This window comes from Bos javanicus, chromosome 23 (assembly GCF_032452875.1).
Source record: "Bos javanicus breed banteng chromosome 23, ARS-OSU_banteng_1.0, whole genome shotgun sequence".
In the NCBI taxonomy this organism is placed as follows: domain Eukaryota; kingdom Metazoa; phylum Chordata; class Mammalia; order Artiodactyla; family Bovidae; genus Bos; species Bos javanicus.
In genome coordinates, this window is record NC_083890.1 from 31,065,163 (window position 1) to 31,082,321 (window position 17,159).

Consider the following 17,159-nt stretch of genomic DNA (forward strand, 5'->3'; position numbering starts at 1 on the left):
AACACCAATTTGAGAGGAGAAATGTGGGTCAGAAAAGGTGATCTGAATGTTTAATTTATTGGTGAATTAGGCAAATAACAAGGTGATGTGTAATGTATGGAGAAGGCAATGGCACCCCACTCCAGTACTCTTGCCTGGCAAATCCCATGGACGGAGGAGCCTGGTAGGCTGCAGTCCATGGGGTCCCTAAGAGTCAGACACGACTGAGTGACTTCACTTTCACTTTCCACTTTCATGCATTGGAGAAGGAAATGGCAACCCACTCCAGTGTTCTTGCTTGGAGAATCCCATGGACTGAGAAGCCTGGTAGGCTGCAGTCCGTGAGGTCGCACAGAGTCAGACACAACTGAAGCGACTTGGCGGCGATGGTGTAATGTATACTGGTGACTGTCTTTCCATCCTTGCACACACTTATGAATGGACTAAATTTTGTATGAATGGACTCTCATTTTTTATGAATTCTTTCAATGTCCAGCTCAGATATTTTCTACTGGCTGCTGCACTGATCCACACCATATTTGTCATGGGTATTAACTGACAGCTTCACAGCCCTTTCCTTCTTTAGAAAATTACCATCAGTTGAATGGAGCCACATTGCCAGAAGTTCTGAATGTGGTTGGGGCAGCTTATAGTCAATGACAGACTGGTGGGATTTATAAAAGACTGCCTTTTTGTCAAGGTGGAACTAAATCTGACACAACGCATGCTCCACAGCTTGTTATTCTGTATAGTAGTAACTGCTGCTGCTGCTGCTGCGTTGCTTCAGTCGTGTCCGACTCTGTGCAACCCCATAGATGGCAGCCAACCAGGCTTCCCCTCCCTGGGATTCTCCAGGCAAGAACACTGGAGTTGGTTGCCATTTCCTTCTCCAATGCATGAAAGTGAAAAGTGAAAGTGAAGTCACTCAGTCATGTCCGACTCTAGTGACCCCATGGACTGCAGCCTACCAGGCTCCTCCGCCCATGGGATTCTCCAGGCAAAAGCACTGGAGTGGGGTGCCATTGCCCTCTCCGATAGTAATAACTAGTCACATCTAAATAAGTAGGTATTTAAATTTACCTGAATGAAAATTAAATTTAAAATTCAGTTCTTTATCTGTCCCACTTGAAAGGCTCAGGTAGCAGCATGTGGATAGCAGTGATTGTGTAAGTGAAGCACAATATTTTTATCAGCCGATAGCTCTATTTGGAGAGTCCTTTTCCAGCTTTCTATGGGATCACGTTCATGTATTCCATTTGAGATCACATCCTTGCTTAACACATTTGTCTGCTCTGTTTTGCTTCCCTGATTCTCTTTGTCTTGAGGACATTCACTCAATAAACAGCATGCAAAGGAATTCCCATTTCAGCCTCTTTTCCCCAACCTGGCCAAACTCTGTCCATAGTGATTAGAAGTATTATTTCTGAGACTGTGATAGATCCATTGCCTCCTCATTTATGTGTTTTTCATTGTCATTAGAATGTTGATAGTGAATAATCCTATCTCCTGTAGGAATTCCAGGCATTTTAGTTATTGGTAATATATGACACTGAAATCAGCAGAAAGAAGAGGTAAGTCTGGTTGCTGGAGTTTGAAATTCTGTTGCAAAGTGACTACTTTTGTTGTTTAGTCACTAAGTAAAGTCCAGCTTGTTTTGACCTCATGGACTGTAGCTCCCCAGGATTCTCTGTATTGAAGTGTGTTCCATTTTCTTCTTCAAGTTATTTTCCCAATTCAGGGACTGAACCTACCTTTCCTGCATCTCCTGCATTGGCAGGCGGTTTCTTTACCACTGAGCCAACAGGGAACCCTGTGAACTGCTTATGTACAGTGAATAAATTTTTGGAGTTCTTGTTAAATTGGTATAGTAATTTTAGGTATCTCAAGGACAAAAGTTAAGCACTATAATTAAAGGTGATATTTCAGGCTCTGAGCAATTTAGTTTTTACTGCTATACCGAAAGATCAGCATATAGCATTCACAAATATAATGCATTAGGAGTAGAGATAACTATTTTGCCAGAATGTATCTATGAGAAGTATCTCAGTGATATATTGAATGTAATATAATCTTTTGTAAAACTACATTCTAGCTCATAAATTTCTATATCTGAATGCATTTTAGAGATCATTTTGTATTATTCTATTACATGTGAGGTATGTGCAAATCAAGTTATGTAGAATTATGAGATACATATTTAGAATAAACTTTCTCCCTTTGTCTACATTTTCTTACTCTTTCTAATCTCTCTCCCTTGATTTTCCCTCATTCCCACTTTCTCTAAGATGTACATAAATAATCATTATACTTTCATCCTATTAAACTCAATCTAAAACAGGCATTTTATATCTAGGATTGATGCAAACCAAGGTTCATTACTTGATTTTATTATTTTTCTTTTCTTATATTTATTTCAATATATAATTTTTCTGAATAGGAAAGACCTAATTAATTTAAAATATATCCACTTTAATGAGTACATAATTTATTCAAATAGTTGCATATAAAATCGCATGACCATGTCTTTGTTTTTTTTTTTTTTTAATGTCTTTGAACATGACAGATTTTCCTCTTCATCTATGCACTTTTTGGAAAGATACTTTTAATAAATTGCTAAACACTTGATTTGACAGGAGCCATGTGCTAACAAAGGATGGGACAGAAAAATGAAAGTTCTTTTGCTGGATTTATCTTACTGGGCTTCTCTGACAGGCTTCAACTTGAGCCAGTCCTCTTTGTGGTCCTTTTGATCTTCTATGTCTTCACTTTGCTGGGAAACACAGCCATCATTGCATTGTCCTACTTGGACGCATGTCTTCACACCCCGATGTACTTTTTCCTCTCTAACCTGAGCTTTCTGGACATGTGCTACACGACTAGCATTGTTCCACAGCTCCTATTCAATCTCAGCGGAGAAGACAAATCCATCTCCTTTGGTGGCTGTGTAGTTCAAATGTTCATCTCTCTGACGTTGGGAGGTACAGAATGTATTCTGCTAGGAGTTATGGCATTTGACCGCTATGCAGCTGTTTGCAGGCCCCTTCACTACACAGTAATCATGCACCCCCGTCTGTGTGCCTTGATGGCTTCTGCTTCGTGGGTCACTGGTTTTGCCAACTCCTTATTGCAGACAGTGCTTGTCTTCCTTTTACCTCGTTGTGGGAGAAATAAATTAGCCCACTTCTTTTGTGAGGTCCCTTCTTTTCTCAAACTTGCCTGTGTTGACACCACTATGAATGTGTATGTGACCTTCTTTGGCAGTGTCATCATGCTTCTCACACCTATTTCATTAATCATGTTCTCCTATGGTCAGATTGTCAGGGTGGTCTTAAGAATAAAGTCCACTGCAGGGCAAAGAAAAGCATTTGTCACATGTGGGTCCCACCTCACGGTGGTCTCCCTGTTCTTTGGCACAGCCATCTATGTGTATACTCAGCCCAGCAGCAGCGACTCCCAGGATCAGGACAAGTTCGTGTCTCTCTTCTACACTGTCATTATCCCCATGACCAACCCCCTCATATATACGCTGAGGAACAGGGATGTGAATGGGGCAATTAAGAAGGTGCTTTGGAAGGACTCTGACTCCAGATGATGGCTGAGGAGGACAGTTTAATGGAAGGACTTTGAACGCCAGAAACTATTCAGATATATATGTGTGCCCCATGAGCCATCTAAAATTTCCTTTGGAAGCTCTGTTCATTCCCTTTGAAACATGAGTGGTCAAATTCTAAGTTTTTGTATTCATTTCAACTTCCAGAGATGTGGATTTGGTGTTCTGACAGCATCTGTTTTGTAGTTATTGTTTTTTAAAGTTCTAGGGTTTTTCTTGTTTGCACTCACTTTTAAGTACATTATTCCACATCTATTTGCAAAATGCCATATGAATATATTACATGAAATTACAGCCAAAATAAGAACAGGAAACCACTGAAATGCTGTAAGGAATATTAACCTTTATCATTTCCTAAGAATTGTTACTGCTCCAACACATGTGTTCAGATGCCAAAGGGTAGATATCAGTTAGCTTCTTCTGTATAACAAATCACTTCAAAATTTAGTTGCTTAAAACTTTAATCATTAATTTATCTCACAATTATGTGCATCAGCATTTGGGCTAAGTTTAGCTGGACAATTCTGGTCTCTGCTGGACTCACTCAAATGCCTTGCAGTAGGCTTCTGGGTCTACTTAGGGCTTCCTGATCTAGATTGCCACAGTTGTCATGGCTTCCATCTCTTTGATGTGGTGGTCTCTTATCTTCCAGTACGATGGCCTGGAATGTTCATACGGGGAAGGCTGATTTCCAAGTCCTTGTGACCAATTTATTGTTTAAGATATGGCTGCTCTTCTGCTTGCCTGTCCTGTCTTTCTTTGTGCATTGTTTACCTCCATAACTAGTAACTGTTAGGGTCTGTTCTTTGTTCCACTTGGAGGGTCTAGGAGGTCACAGTGTATTTCCATAGCCTCTTTCCCAGTCAACAATAAGTAGGGCCTTCCCTGGTGGTCTAGTGGTAGAATCCTGCTGCCAATGCAACGAACAGAATTACATTCCTGGTCCAGGAAGTTCCTACATGATGCGGAGCAACTAAGGCCATGTGCCACAGCTACCCAGCCAGCTCTCTAGATCCCATGAGCCACAACTACTGAAGCTGGCATGCCCTAGAGCCCGTGGTCGCCAACAAGAGAAGCCACGGCAATGAGAAGCCCTTGCACCACAGCTAGAGAAAGCCTGCATGGAGCAAGGAAGAGCCACAACAAAGACCGAGCATAGCAAAAACAAAAGAAAAAATCCAATCAGTGGGAGGTCTTTTCCTGTTGGCCTGGTGGTTAAGAGTCCTCGCTTTCACTGCAGAGGTCAAGGGTTCCATCCCTGATCAGGAACTAAGGTCCACATGCCACGCAGCATGGCCAAACATTAAAAAACAAAGAGAACAAATCAGTAAGTGGGGACACAGAGGGGTCTGTCACCAGCAAGGGCCCTACATGGAACTGCTCAGATTCAGAGTGAAGATTTGACTAATGGGAAATGGGAGCTGATGAGCAGATTATTTCTCCTTTCTACTCCTGAGCTGGGGATCTGTTCGATGTCTCCTAAGACATACTTCAGGGGGACAAATGTGATTGAGCACCCAGTTACTCCATACTAATGGCAAATTTGATAATGTATCCTTGACAAGCCCGCTTTTCTGCCTCTTCTATTCCCTTTCTTTCACTCCTGATGTTGTATCTCATTCTGCATTAAGTGCTTGTGCATAAACCTTTGTTTCAAGTTATCTTTTCTGGGAAAGCCTAGGATATGACCAAGAGTCTGGGGGCCTATAAAAATGTTCTGGATCATAAATACAAATTTTGAAGTTTCTGACTGTCAAAGACGTTTGCAACTGTTACCAACCCTTTGAAGTTGGGCCCTAAAAATGGTCCTTCTGCTGGGTGTTGATCGTGCCCATAGAACAAGACAGAGTTCAGCTCAGAAGCAAAGGAAGGAACTTCCCTGGGGGCCCAGTGGCTAAGACTCTGCACTCCCAGTGCAGGGGACCTGGGTTTGATCCTTGCTTGGGCAACTAGGTCCTGCTTGCCACAACTAAGATCTGCCACAGTCAAGTAAATACATAAAAATAAATATTTTAAAAAAGTAGAAGCAAAGAGAAGTTTTATCCTTTAGTCATAAAATGGAGAAATGGGAGCTCACCATCTAGAGTATGCCCTCTGCTGGACAGCCCATCCTCAGGTTGTGTGATTGGGGTCTCTCATCACTGGGAAGCAGGTTGCAGGATTCTCCCTGGGCAGGCGCAGCTGCACTGCCTGTGGCTCCACACCCCAGTGCCAGGTGCAGCGTCTCTGTGCACGGCCTGCTGCCGCCATCTAGAATTGTGTCATTCACAGCACTTCTGCACATAGTCTCCTGAGCTGAAGTCTGGGGCACGATGCCTCTGTGCCAGGTACCTTATGAGAAAGTGAAACAAGACTAAGCACCAAGGAAAAGACACACACAAAAAAAGGTTAGAATTTATTACCCAGATTCTATTTTTATATCCCGGCAACTGCTAACGGTCATTACTCCTGGTAACCAAAAGAATGAAGGACATTACATGAGAGATTTTAGAGAAAGAAGAAGACTGAAGACCAAGGTTTGAGTCAGCTCAACATTTAATGATTGGGTAATAGAGAATTTTAAGACTCTTCATGAGATTGGAAGGAAAATCTAGAGATGTGAGAGGAAAACTCAATTAGTTGAATTAAAGGGTAAGCTGCTATAAGAAGACCCTGAAAATCCAGTAGCTTAAAGAAGAGTCCTTCTCTGTCTACCACTGTCTCTGTCCCCTGCTTTCTCTCTCAGGCAGGGATGTAGCTTGTTAACAATTGTGGAATATTTCTGCTCCACCTTACTCTTAGTGGCTCCCAGCATTTAAAGGTTTGTCAAGACCTCTTAATGTTCTAAAGCGGAGGATCTCAGTCAGCATCTAGATGGAGGCTGATTGGAAGGTGGACCATCAGGGAATAACTTCAAATATGAAAGTATACCGCTGATAGCTTACAGTGAATGATGTCAGATTCATGATCTCCGAAGAAGATTTAACTTCAGGACCAGGGACCAGGCTTGATCATTCAAGAGCTTTTGTATAGCAGAATTTTATTAAAATATAACAAGGGACAGAGAAAGTTCCTGACATAAACATCAGAAGGGGGACGGAGAGCGCGGCCCCTGCTAGTCTTTAGCTGGATGTTTTATGTCTGTTAGAAAGCTATTAATCAGATAAGAGAGACACCTGAAGACCGAGGGAGTTTCACCAGGCCCCTTTCCCACAATATGCATTTTTGAGATAGGGTGGCAGGAGATGTGTCATCCCTCAGCCATAAAGCAATTCTGGTTTGTTAAGCAATTATCAGCCAAAAGTTAAGTCTTAGGTGGAACCGTTTTGAAGAAAGGCAAATTGCAAAGCAAATACATGGTTTAATTAACGTAGCTTAAGAAAAACATTTCCATAAGAAAAACACATTGGTTAGCTCAAGGTTTGAGAAAAGTTAAGTTCAGGTAGAACAAGGTGTCGTCATGACAACAGAGAATTTTAAGAGAAAAATGTCTGACACTTGCAGCCTATTTCCTCCGTTTGGAGACCCCTGACCTTCCTGCTTGTTACCCTCTCACCTGTTTCAGGAGAAGACTGGGAGATGCGAGTTTCTGTCTGTTCCTTTCACATTTAGCCCTAAGTGGGAACAGAGGGGGAGGTGTGGGGCACAGGCAGCCAGTTAGGAGCTGTTCCTTAGTTTGCTACTGTCCTGTTGGACCCAGGAACGCAAGCCCTGGAGGGGGCCTGGGCTACAGGATAAGGAGTGTGTCCTCTGGCAGCAGCCACAAAACCTGGGTGGCCACACAGGTGCACAAGCTCCTTTCACAGAGACACGTGTGACCTGAGGTGGGACAGAGGGAGAGCATGATGACGGCCCCTTTTGGCTTCTCAGGTGTTTGGTGAGGATTGCAATTGGCCCCTAGATATGTGTTAGAAGTCTTAGCTTTTAAGATAAGGAAATAGGCTTCTTTCAGGGACAAGCTGGAGGTTTCAGTCTGTGTCTCTGTGCTGTTCCCTGGAGAGACAGCCACAGTGAGTCTGGGTGAGCCTGTTAAGAACTGTTTCTCAGTTCTTTGTAGCCTCATGGATTTCATGGACACAAGCTTCATTGGCTTTCAGAGCTCTATGTTTTGGAGGGTCATGTTTCAGGTGTTAAGTCTTCAAAGTTAGGGTCCCAGGTGTGGGACACTTTGTTCCTCCAGGAGAAACCGACGGTGGTGACTTCCCACCTGCTTCTATATTGTGGCTCCAAGGGTGGGTTTCATATAGAGATTTTGTCTCTGCCTCTTCTAATGATTTATTTATTTTTTTATCTTCTAATGATTTTAGTTGGGTCTTGTCCTATTCACCTTGTGTATAGGATTTACCCAGCTAGTTTCCACATTTCTTTTCAAAGAAGTTGTTCTGTGTAAAACTGTAGATTCATTGTATCCATGGGAGGAGAGGAGATATGGATCCAGTATGTCATTAGTGAACAGGAACCTTCTACCCTTTTGAACAGCTTCCTCTCTCCTTTTCTCTCTCTTTGCCATTCTTGTTGCTTTGTCTCTCTGTCTGTCCCTCTTTTCCTCATTCTCTAGTTCTTGTGCTATTCAAGTCTTTTTTCTTTTTATACTTTTTATTTTGAAATAATTACAGATCGACGGGAAAGTCCAAAGTTAATAGAGAGAAGTCTTGAAAATTTGATCTATTTTCTCCCAGTGATTTTATGTTATATAACTATGCTGTGCTGTGCTTAGTTGCTCAGTCGTGTCTGACTCTTTGCAACCCTATGGACTGTAGCCTACCAGGCACCTCTGTCCATGGGGATTCTCCAGGCAAGAATACTGGAGTGGTTGCCATGCCCTCTTCCAAGGAATCTTCCCAACCCAGTGACCAAACTGAGGTCTCCTGCACTGCAGGCAGATTGTTTACCCTCTGAACCACCAGGGAAGCCCAAGATTACTGGAGTGGGTAGCCTGTCCCTTCTCCAGGGGATCTTCCCGACTCAGGCATCTAACGGAGTCTCCTGCTTGCAGGTGGATTCTTTACAGCTGAGCTACCAGGGAAGCCCATTATACAACTCTAATACAATTTAAAAACAAGGAAACTGACATATGTGCATTGTGTGTGTTTAGGTCTATATAAATTTTTCCCCGTGTAGATTCCTGAGGCTACCATCGCAATCAAGATATGGATTTATCCCATCACCACACACATCTTCTTTGTGATAACCCTTTAGGGTATAGTCACAGCTAGTCCCTCCCTTCCCCTGAAAGTGAAAGTCATTCAGTTACATCTAATTCTTTAGCCCCCCTGCACTATACAGTCCATGGAGTTCTCTAGGCTGGAATACTGGAGTGGGTAGCCTTTCTCTTCTCCAAGGAATCTTCCCAACCCAGGAATCAAACCCGGGTCCTCTACATTGCAGATGGATTCTTTACCAACTGAGCTATCAGGGAAGCAGCCCTCTCCCCTGAACCCTCTGTAAAACCATCCCTAACTTCTGGGCAGTACTAATTTGGTCTCTGTCTCTATTATTTTTTTATTTCATGGGTGTTATATAGATGGGATCATATTTAACCTATTAGCACAGACTTATTTTCATTCAACATAATACCCTTGAGATTCATCCAAGATGTGGTGTGTATCAATAGTGTATTCTTTTTTATTGCCAAGTAGTATTCCATGGTATGTATGTACCAGTATTTGTTTAGAATATTTTAGTTGTTTTCAGCTTTTTGCTGTTACAGATAAAGCTGTTATGAATAGTTGTGCACAGGATTTTGTGTGGAATAAATTTTTGTTTCTCTGCCATAAATGCCCAAGAGCATGATTACTGGGCATATGGCAAGTGGATATTCAGTTTTTAAAGAAACAGCCAAGCTCTTTTATCAAGTAGCTGCACCATTTTATTTTCTCATTAGTAATGTATGAGTGATTCAACTTTTCCACAATCTCACCAACATTTGGTTTTGTTCCTATATTTTTGATTTTTGTTGTTCTAGTAGGTAGGTGGTGATATGTCTTCACGGTTTTAGTCTGCATTTTGCTGATGATTAGTGATGCTAAACATGTTTTCATGTTTCATCAAGACATCTTCACCATCTGTATATTTACACTGGTGAGTTATTTGCTCAAATGTTTTTTAACTGAGTTATTTTCTTATTGTAGAGTTTTGAGAGTTCTTTGTATATTCAAGATATGAGTGTTTTCTATGAGAAGCAGTTTGAAAATATTTTCTTCCAGTGTGTAGCTTATCTAATTATCCTCTTAACTGGGTCTTTAATAACGATTTTATTTTGGTGAATCGTCACTTTTAGATTTTTTAAAAAATAGATCATGCTTTTGTTGTATTATATTCCAATGTATTATATTCCAATATAAAACAAGAATTTTGAAAAACAGCATAGGAAAAAAAAGCATGTAATTTCAAGTAAGCATTCCTGCTGCTGCTGCTAAGTCGCTTCAGTTGTGTCCGATTCTGTGCAACCCAATGGACGGCAGCTCACCAGGCCTCCCCGTCCCTGGGATTCTCCAGGCAAGAACACTGGAGTGGGTTGCCATTTCCTTCTCCAATGCAGGAAAGTGAAAAGTGAAAGTGAAGTCGCTCAGTCCTGTCCGTCTCTTCACGACCCCATGGACTGTAGCCTACCAGGCTCCTCTGTCCATGGATTTTCCAGGCAAGAGTACTGGAGTGGGGTGCCATTGCCTTCTCTGAAGCATTCCTAGATAATGTCAAATTATTAGCCAACATTATTTTGCCAATTAATGTTTGCAGCAGCAAGATTGAACCAGGAAGAAGTGTTAATAGCAGGTCTATGATTCTTTCCACCTCTGGACACCCTATGACATAATGGTCTTTCCTTGGCCTCCTTATAAATATTATGTTGGGATTTAAATAGTGGCCAGATTACCGAGAAAATTCTAATTAAGACTATTTTAAGGAAGAGATAGTTTCTCCTTACACATAGAATATTATTAAAAAAAAAGGATTTATGCTTATATGGGAAATGGCTGGCTATAAAATGTAAGTTAATTATTGAAGTTCTCTGTGCTTTTCTGACTAATAACATATAAAAACCAACATGCTTCAAACCTAAATAGCTTTCTCTGAGATAGCTTATACTACTAAGTAACAGTGGTCTATTACTCTGAAACAAAATGTGTTCTAGTGGGAAAAAGAGATTTTATATTCTTTGAAGCTGCATTTGATGGTTAGGTCAAAGCTTTCCATAGACAGATGTTAAGTATTCCTGCCTTTTCCTTGTATAGTCAAGTGTATACGTTGTTTCGAAATTGATTGATCTTCAAACTTCAGTACGCACAATACTCTTCAAGTTTCTTTCAATTTACTTGAGCAATTATAGCTATCTTAATTAACTCAATCATGTGCATCGTAAATGCAAAGATGAGTTGAATTGAAGCAAACCATGGAAGTTCCAGAGAAGGCAATGGCACCCCACTCCAGTACTCTTGCCTGGAAAATCCCATGGACAGAGGAGCCTGGAAGGCTGCAGTCCATGGGGTTACACGACTGAGCGACTTCACTTTCACTTTTCTCTTTCCTGCATTGGAGGAGGAAATGGCAACCCACTCCAGTGTTCTTGCCTGGAGAATCCCAGGGACGGGGGAGCCTGATGGGCTGCCGTCAATGGGGTCGCACAGAGTCGGACACGACTGAAGCGACTTAGCAGCAGTAGCAGCACGGAAGTTCCATTTAAAAAGTCAGTAGTTTTTCTGTTTGGTTAAGTAAATTATTGCAACTCTCTGATAGAAATTGAACAATGTTATAAAGGACTTGGTGTTTTTCCTTAGCCACATTAGAAGTTTGGGAGTAAAGTGTGGGTGTTGCCATTTAATATATTACCTTAAAGGTTAGAATCTGCCTAAACTTTAACTCTGTGATCTCTTAGAAGTTGGTTATAATTTGCTGTATGACTCAGGGACTCAAACAGGGCCTCTGTAAAACCTAGTAGGGTAGGATGTGGAGGGAGGCATAAGAGGTAAGGGACATAGGTATACCTATGGCTGATTCATATGATGTTTGGTAGAAGCCAACACAATACTGTAAAGCAATTCTCCTTCAATGAAAAAGAAAAACATTTAATTATAAAACAAAAAAAATTTGGTTATGAATATTAGGTGAAAATTAATTTATATTTAAAGTTAAGTAACTGAATGAGTTCTTATTTATATATGCAGTATTTTTTTTTTTTTTTACTATTGTGTGAAAAAATCTCCAGTGTTTAGTAAAATACCTAAGCCATTTAAAGAGGAGAGCTAAGATAACTGCAAAGTCTAGGGAGTTATCTGACCTCTGTCATTTATGAGAAGTTACAAAAGAGGCAGATTAAGTAATCTCTTGCATTCTCTTTGATATTCATTTTCCCTGAGGATTGTCATCTTTGGGCAGCTAGGCAACATCAGCTAATTAGTAGTACAGGACATCCATTCCTCAGAGACTGCAGCCAGGTAAACAGTTTTCACCAGACCAGTTTTACTGCTGTTTCATACCAACCTCACGATTTCGTAATGAGCTATCCGTCATAGAGCCAAGCCATTATATTCAGAAGGAATCCTGAGAGTTTAAAATTGCCTTCCTATGTCATCCTACCAGCTAGACACAATGCTGATCTTCAGTATCATGTGAAGGTATTTGAAATTATCAAGAGAAAGCATCTTCTTGCTTAAGGAAAGCTTAGGGATATCCAGTGCTGGCAGAGTCAACTTATGTACTCATTTCATACAACCTGAGTCCTTAATCTACATACCCAGGTTCCAGTGCCTAGTGCTGTATTAAAGGCAGGAATTTGGAAATAAGGTAGAGAATGAGCTTAGGACACTCACATAAGGTGAATAAAACTGAGTGGACTGGAACTTGATCTCTGTAGCACTTTAGGAATTGGTAAGTTAGCTTGTTTTCAGTTGCAAGTGTTCTTTAAAGGTTACATTGAGTAACATACATGTTAGTTGGCAAAAGAAACAGAAATTCCTATAGAAATTCATCAACTTTAAGAACTAAACTTAACTGTTCCTTATGGAAGCCAACATTTTGTTCCTAGACATTTCATTCTATTGTAGTATATTCATTATGTCTCAGTATGTATATCGGAGAAGGCAGTGGCACCCCACTCCAGTACTCTTGCCTGGAAAATCCCATGGATGGAGGAGCCTGGTGGGCTGCCGTCTGTGGGGTTGCACAGAGTCGGACACGACTGAGCGATTTCACTTTCACGCATTGGAGAAAGAAATGGCAACCCACTCCAGTGTTCTTGCCTGGAGAATCCCAGGGACGGGGGAGCCTGTTGGGCTGCCATCTGTGGGGTTGCACAGAGTCGGACACGACTGAAGTGACTTAGCATAGCATAGCATAGCATGTATATATGGAAAAATTGAAATACAAGATTTTTGGCTGTAATAAAACAAGTCCTTCAGTAATTGAATAATAACATATATGTGAATGTGAAAATATTAGACTATACACTTTCATTTTTTCCTCAGCTCCTTATTTTCTGTGAAATTACAGAATGTTTCTTAAAGTGTATTGTCAATATCTGTAGTTTTAAAATGTTTATGTTCTTAAAGAAAGGAACATGTGTACTTTTCCACACACTAGTTTGGCAGTTAAAACAATGAATGTCCATTTTGTGGTTATTGTGTCAATGCATTTTTAAATTTATTGTTAATGAAAAATGATCATTCTTCAATTGGAGAGGAGACACATGGGTCAGAAAAGGTGATATGAATTTAATTTATTGGTATATTAGGCAGATGACAAGATGATGTGTAATGTACACTGGTGACTGTCCTATCCTTGCACACACTTATGAATGGACTCTGCGTTTTGTGTGAATGCACTCTACCTTTTGTATGAATGCTTTCAGTGTCCAGCTCAGACCTTTTCTACTGGCTGGTGCACCAGTCCACACCATATTGGTCACAACTATTGACTGATAGCTTCAGAGCTCTTTCCTTCTTCAAAAAATTGCCATCAGTTGAATGGGAAGCACATTGCCCGGAGGTCCCCTGAATGTGTATGGGGCAGCTTGCAGTCAATGACAGACTCGTGGGGTATATAAAAGGCTGCCTTTTTGTCAAGGTGGGACTGCATCTGACACAATGCATGCTCCACAGCTTGTTATTCTGTATAGTAGTAACTAGACTCATTTAAATGATTAGGTATTTAAATTTACCTGAGTTAAAATTAAATTTAAAATTCAGTTCTTTATCTGCCCACTTGAAATGCTCAGGTAGCATTGATTGTAAGTGATGACAGAATATTTCTACCAGCAGATAGTTCTATTTGGGGGGTCATTTTCCAGCTTTCTATGGGATCAGGTTCGTGCTATTCCATTTGAGATCACATCCTTGCTTAGCACATTTGTCTGCTCTGTTTTGCTTCCCAGATTCTCTTTGTCTTGAGGACATTCATTCAATGAACAGTATGCAAAGGAATTTCCATTTCAGCCTCTTCTCCCTAAGTTGGCCAAACTCTGTCCACAGTGATTAGAAGTGTTATTTCTGAGATTGTGATTGATCTGTTTCTTCCTCATTTATATGTTCTTCATTGCCATTCAAATGTTGATAGTGAATAATCCTGTCTCCTATAGGAATTTCAGGCATTTTAGTTGTGGTAATATACGAAAATGAAATCAACAGAAAGAAAATGTAAGTACAGGTCACTGGATTTTGAACTTCTACTGTGAATTGACTACTTCTGTTGTTTAGTCGCTAAGTCATGTCCAGCTTTTTTTGACTCCATGGACTCTATCCCACCAGAATATTCTGTACTGAAGTGGGTTGCCATTTTCTTCTTCAAGGTATCTTCCCGATCCAGGGATTGAATCAGTGTTTCCTGCGTCTCCTGCATTGGCAGGTGGGTTCTTTATCACTGAGCCAAGAGGGAAGCCCATGAACTGACTATGCACCGTGAATACATTTTTGCAGTTCTTGTTAAATAGGTTTAGTAATTTTAGGTATCTCAAGGGCAAGAGTTAAGCAGTATAATTGAAGGTGATTTTTCAGGCTCTAAACAATTTACTTTTTCAGTTCAGTTCAGTTCAGTCGCTCAGTCGTGTCCGACTCTTTGTGACCCCATGAATCGCAGCACGCCAGGCCTCCCTGTCCATCACCAACTCCCGGAGTTCACTCAGACTCACGTCCATCGAGTCAGTGATGTCATCCAGCCATCTCATCCTCTGTCGTCCCCTTCAACTCTTCGCATGAGGTGGCCAACGTACTGGAGTTTCAGCTTTAGCATCATTCCTTCCAAAGAAATCCCAGGACTGATCTCCTTCAGAAAGTACTATACAAAAAGACCAGGATATAGTATTCACTAATATCGTGTATTAGGGGTAGAGTAACTATTCTGCCAAAATGTTTACATGAGGCAGTATCATAGTGATACTTTGTTTGTTTTTTTTTTTGATTTTATTTTATTTTATTTATTTATTTATTTTTTTACAGTATCATAGTGATACTTTGAATGTAATATAATCCTTTGTACAAGTACATTCTAGCTCATAAATTTCTATATGTGAATGCATTTTAGAGATTATTTTGTATTATTCTATTCCATGTGAAGTGAAAGTTGTTCAGTCCTGTCTGACTCTTTGTGACCCCCATATAGTCCATGGAATTGTCCAGGCCAGAATAGTGGATTGGGTAGTCTTTCCATTCTTTTGGGGATCTTCCCAACCCAGGGATAGAACCCAGGTCTCCCGTATTGAAGGCGGATTCTTTACCAGCTGAGCCACAAGGGAAGCCCCTATTACATGTGATGTATGTGCATATCCAGTTATGTAGAATTATGAGATACATATTTAAAATAATCTTCCTCCCTTTGTCTACATCTTTCTTGCTCTTTCTAATCACTCTCCCTTGATTTCCCTCATTCCCACTTTCTCTAAAATGTACATGTATAATGATCATACTTTAATCCTATTAAACTCAATCTAAAAAAGGCATCTTATATGTGTGACTGATGCAAACCAAGGTTCACTATTTGAGTTTATTATTATTATTTATTATTTTCTTATACTAATTATCAACATATAACTAAATATATAACTTTTTGTGATAGTATAGAGCTCAATTTCATGAGTACATCATTTATTCAAAGAGTTGCATATAAAATCACATGACCATGTCTTTGAACATGACAATTTTCCTTTTTATCCCTGCACTGTTTTTGGAAGATACCTTTAATAAATTACTAAATGCTTGATTTGACAGAGGCCATGTGCTAACAAAGGATGGAACAGAAAAATGAAAGTTCTTTCGTTGGATTTATCCTACTGGGCTTCTCTGACAGGCTTCAACTTGAGCTCATCCTCTTTGTGGTCCTTTTGATCTTCTACATCTTCACTTTGCTGGGAAACACAATCATCATTGCATTGTCCTACTTGGACCCACGTCTTCACACCCCGATGTACTTTTTCCTCTCTAACCTGAGCTTTCTGGACATGTGCTACACCACCAGCATTGTTCCCCAGTTCCTATTTAATCTCAGCAGAGAAGACAAATCCATTTCCTTTGGCGGTTGTATAGTTCAAATGTACATCTCTCTGGCGTTGGGAGGTACAGAATGTATTCTGCTAGGAGTTATGGCATTTGACCGCTATGCAGCTGTTTGCAGGCCCCTTCACTACACAGTAATCATGCACCCCCGTCTGTGTGCCCTGATGGCTTCTGCTTCATGGGTCACTGGTTTTGCCAACTCCTTATTGCAGACAGCGCTTGTCTTCCTTTTACCTCGTTGTGGAAGAAATAAATTAGCCCACTTCTTTTGTGAGATCCCTCCTTTTCTCAAACTTGCCTGTGTTGACACCACCATGAATGTGTATGTGACCTTCTTTGCCAGTGTCATCATGCTTCTCACACCTGTTTCATTAATCATGTTCTCCTATGGTTGGATTGTCAAGGAAGTCTTAAGAATAAAGTCCACTGGAGGGCAGATAAAAGCATTTGGCACATGTGGGTCCCACCTTACGGTGGTCTCCCTGTTCTTTGGCACAGCCATCTATGTGTATACTCAGCCCAGCAGCAGTGACTCCCAGGATCAGGACAAGTTCATGTCTCTCTTCTACACTGTCATTATCCCCATGACCAACCCCCTCATATATACGCTGAGGAACAGGGATGTGAAGGGAGCGATGAAGAAGGTGCTTTGGAAGGACTCTGACTCCAGATGATGGCTGAGGAGGACAGTTTAATGGAAGGACCTTGAATGCTAGTGCTCTTTAGATGTATCTGTGTATTCCACACAAGTCATCTAAAATTCCCTGTGAGAATTCTGAAGGGAATTTGTTTACTTCATTACTGTTGAAAAGTGAGTGTTCAGATTCTAAGTTCATATACTCATTTCAACTTCCAGAGACGCTGATTCAGTGTTGTGACAGCATCTGCTTTGTAGTTACTGTTTTAAAAATCTCCAATAACTTTTCTTGTTTGTACTCCCATTTGGGTTCCACATAACTCCACATCTATTTGCAAAAAGATTGTATGTGTCTAAATTACAAGAAGCCCAAATAAGATCATAAAACCACTGAAACACTATATGGAATATTATTAATAATATTTTCTAGGAGTTACTCTAATATACCATTCATTCTCTTATTTGGATCATGGCT

General features: G+C 40.6%; 2 pseudogenes; both read left to right on the plus strand.

The window, feature by feature from the left end:
* The first annotated feature begins 2,617 nt into the window (after positions 1-2,617).
* Positions 2,618-3,571, plus strand: LOC133235944 (putative olfactory receptor 2B8; annotated as a pseudogene).
* Positions 3,572-15,767: 12,196 nt separating this feature from the next.
* LOC133235945 (putative olfactory receptor 2B8) lies at positions 15,768-16,721 on the plus strand (annotated as a pseudogene).
* Positions 16,722-17,159: the final 438 nt, after the last annotated feature.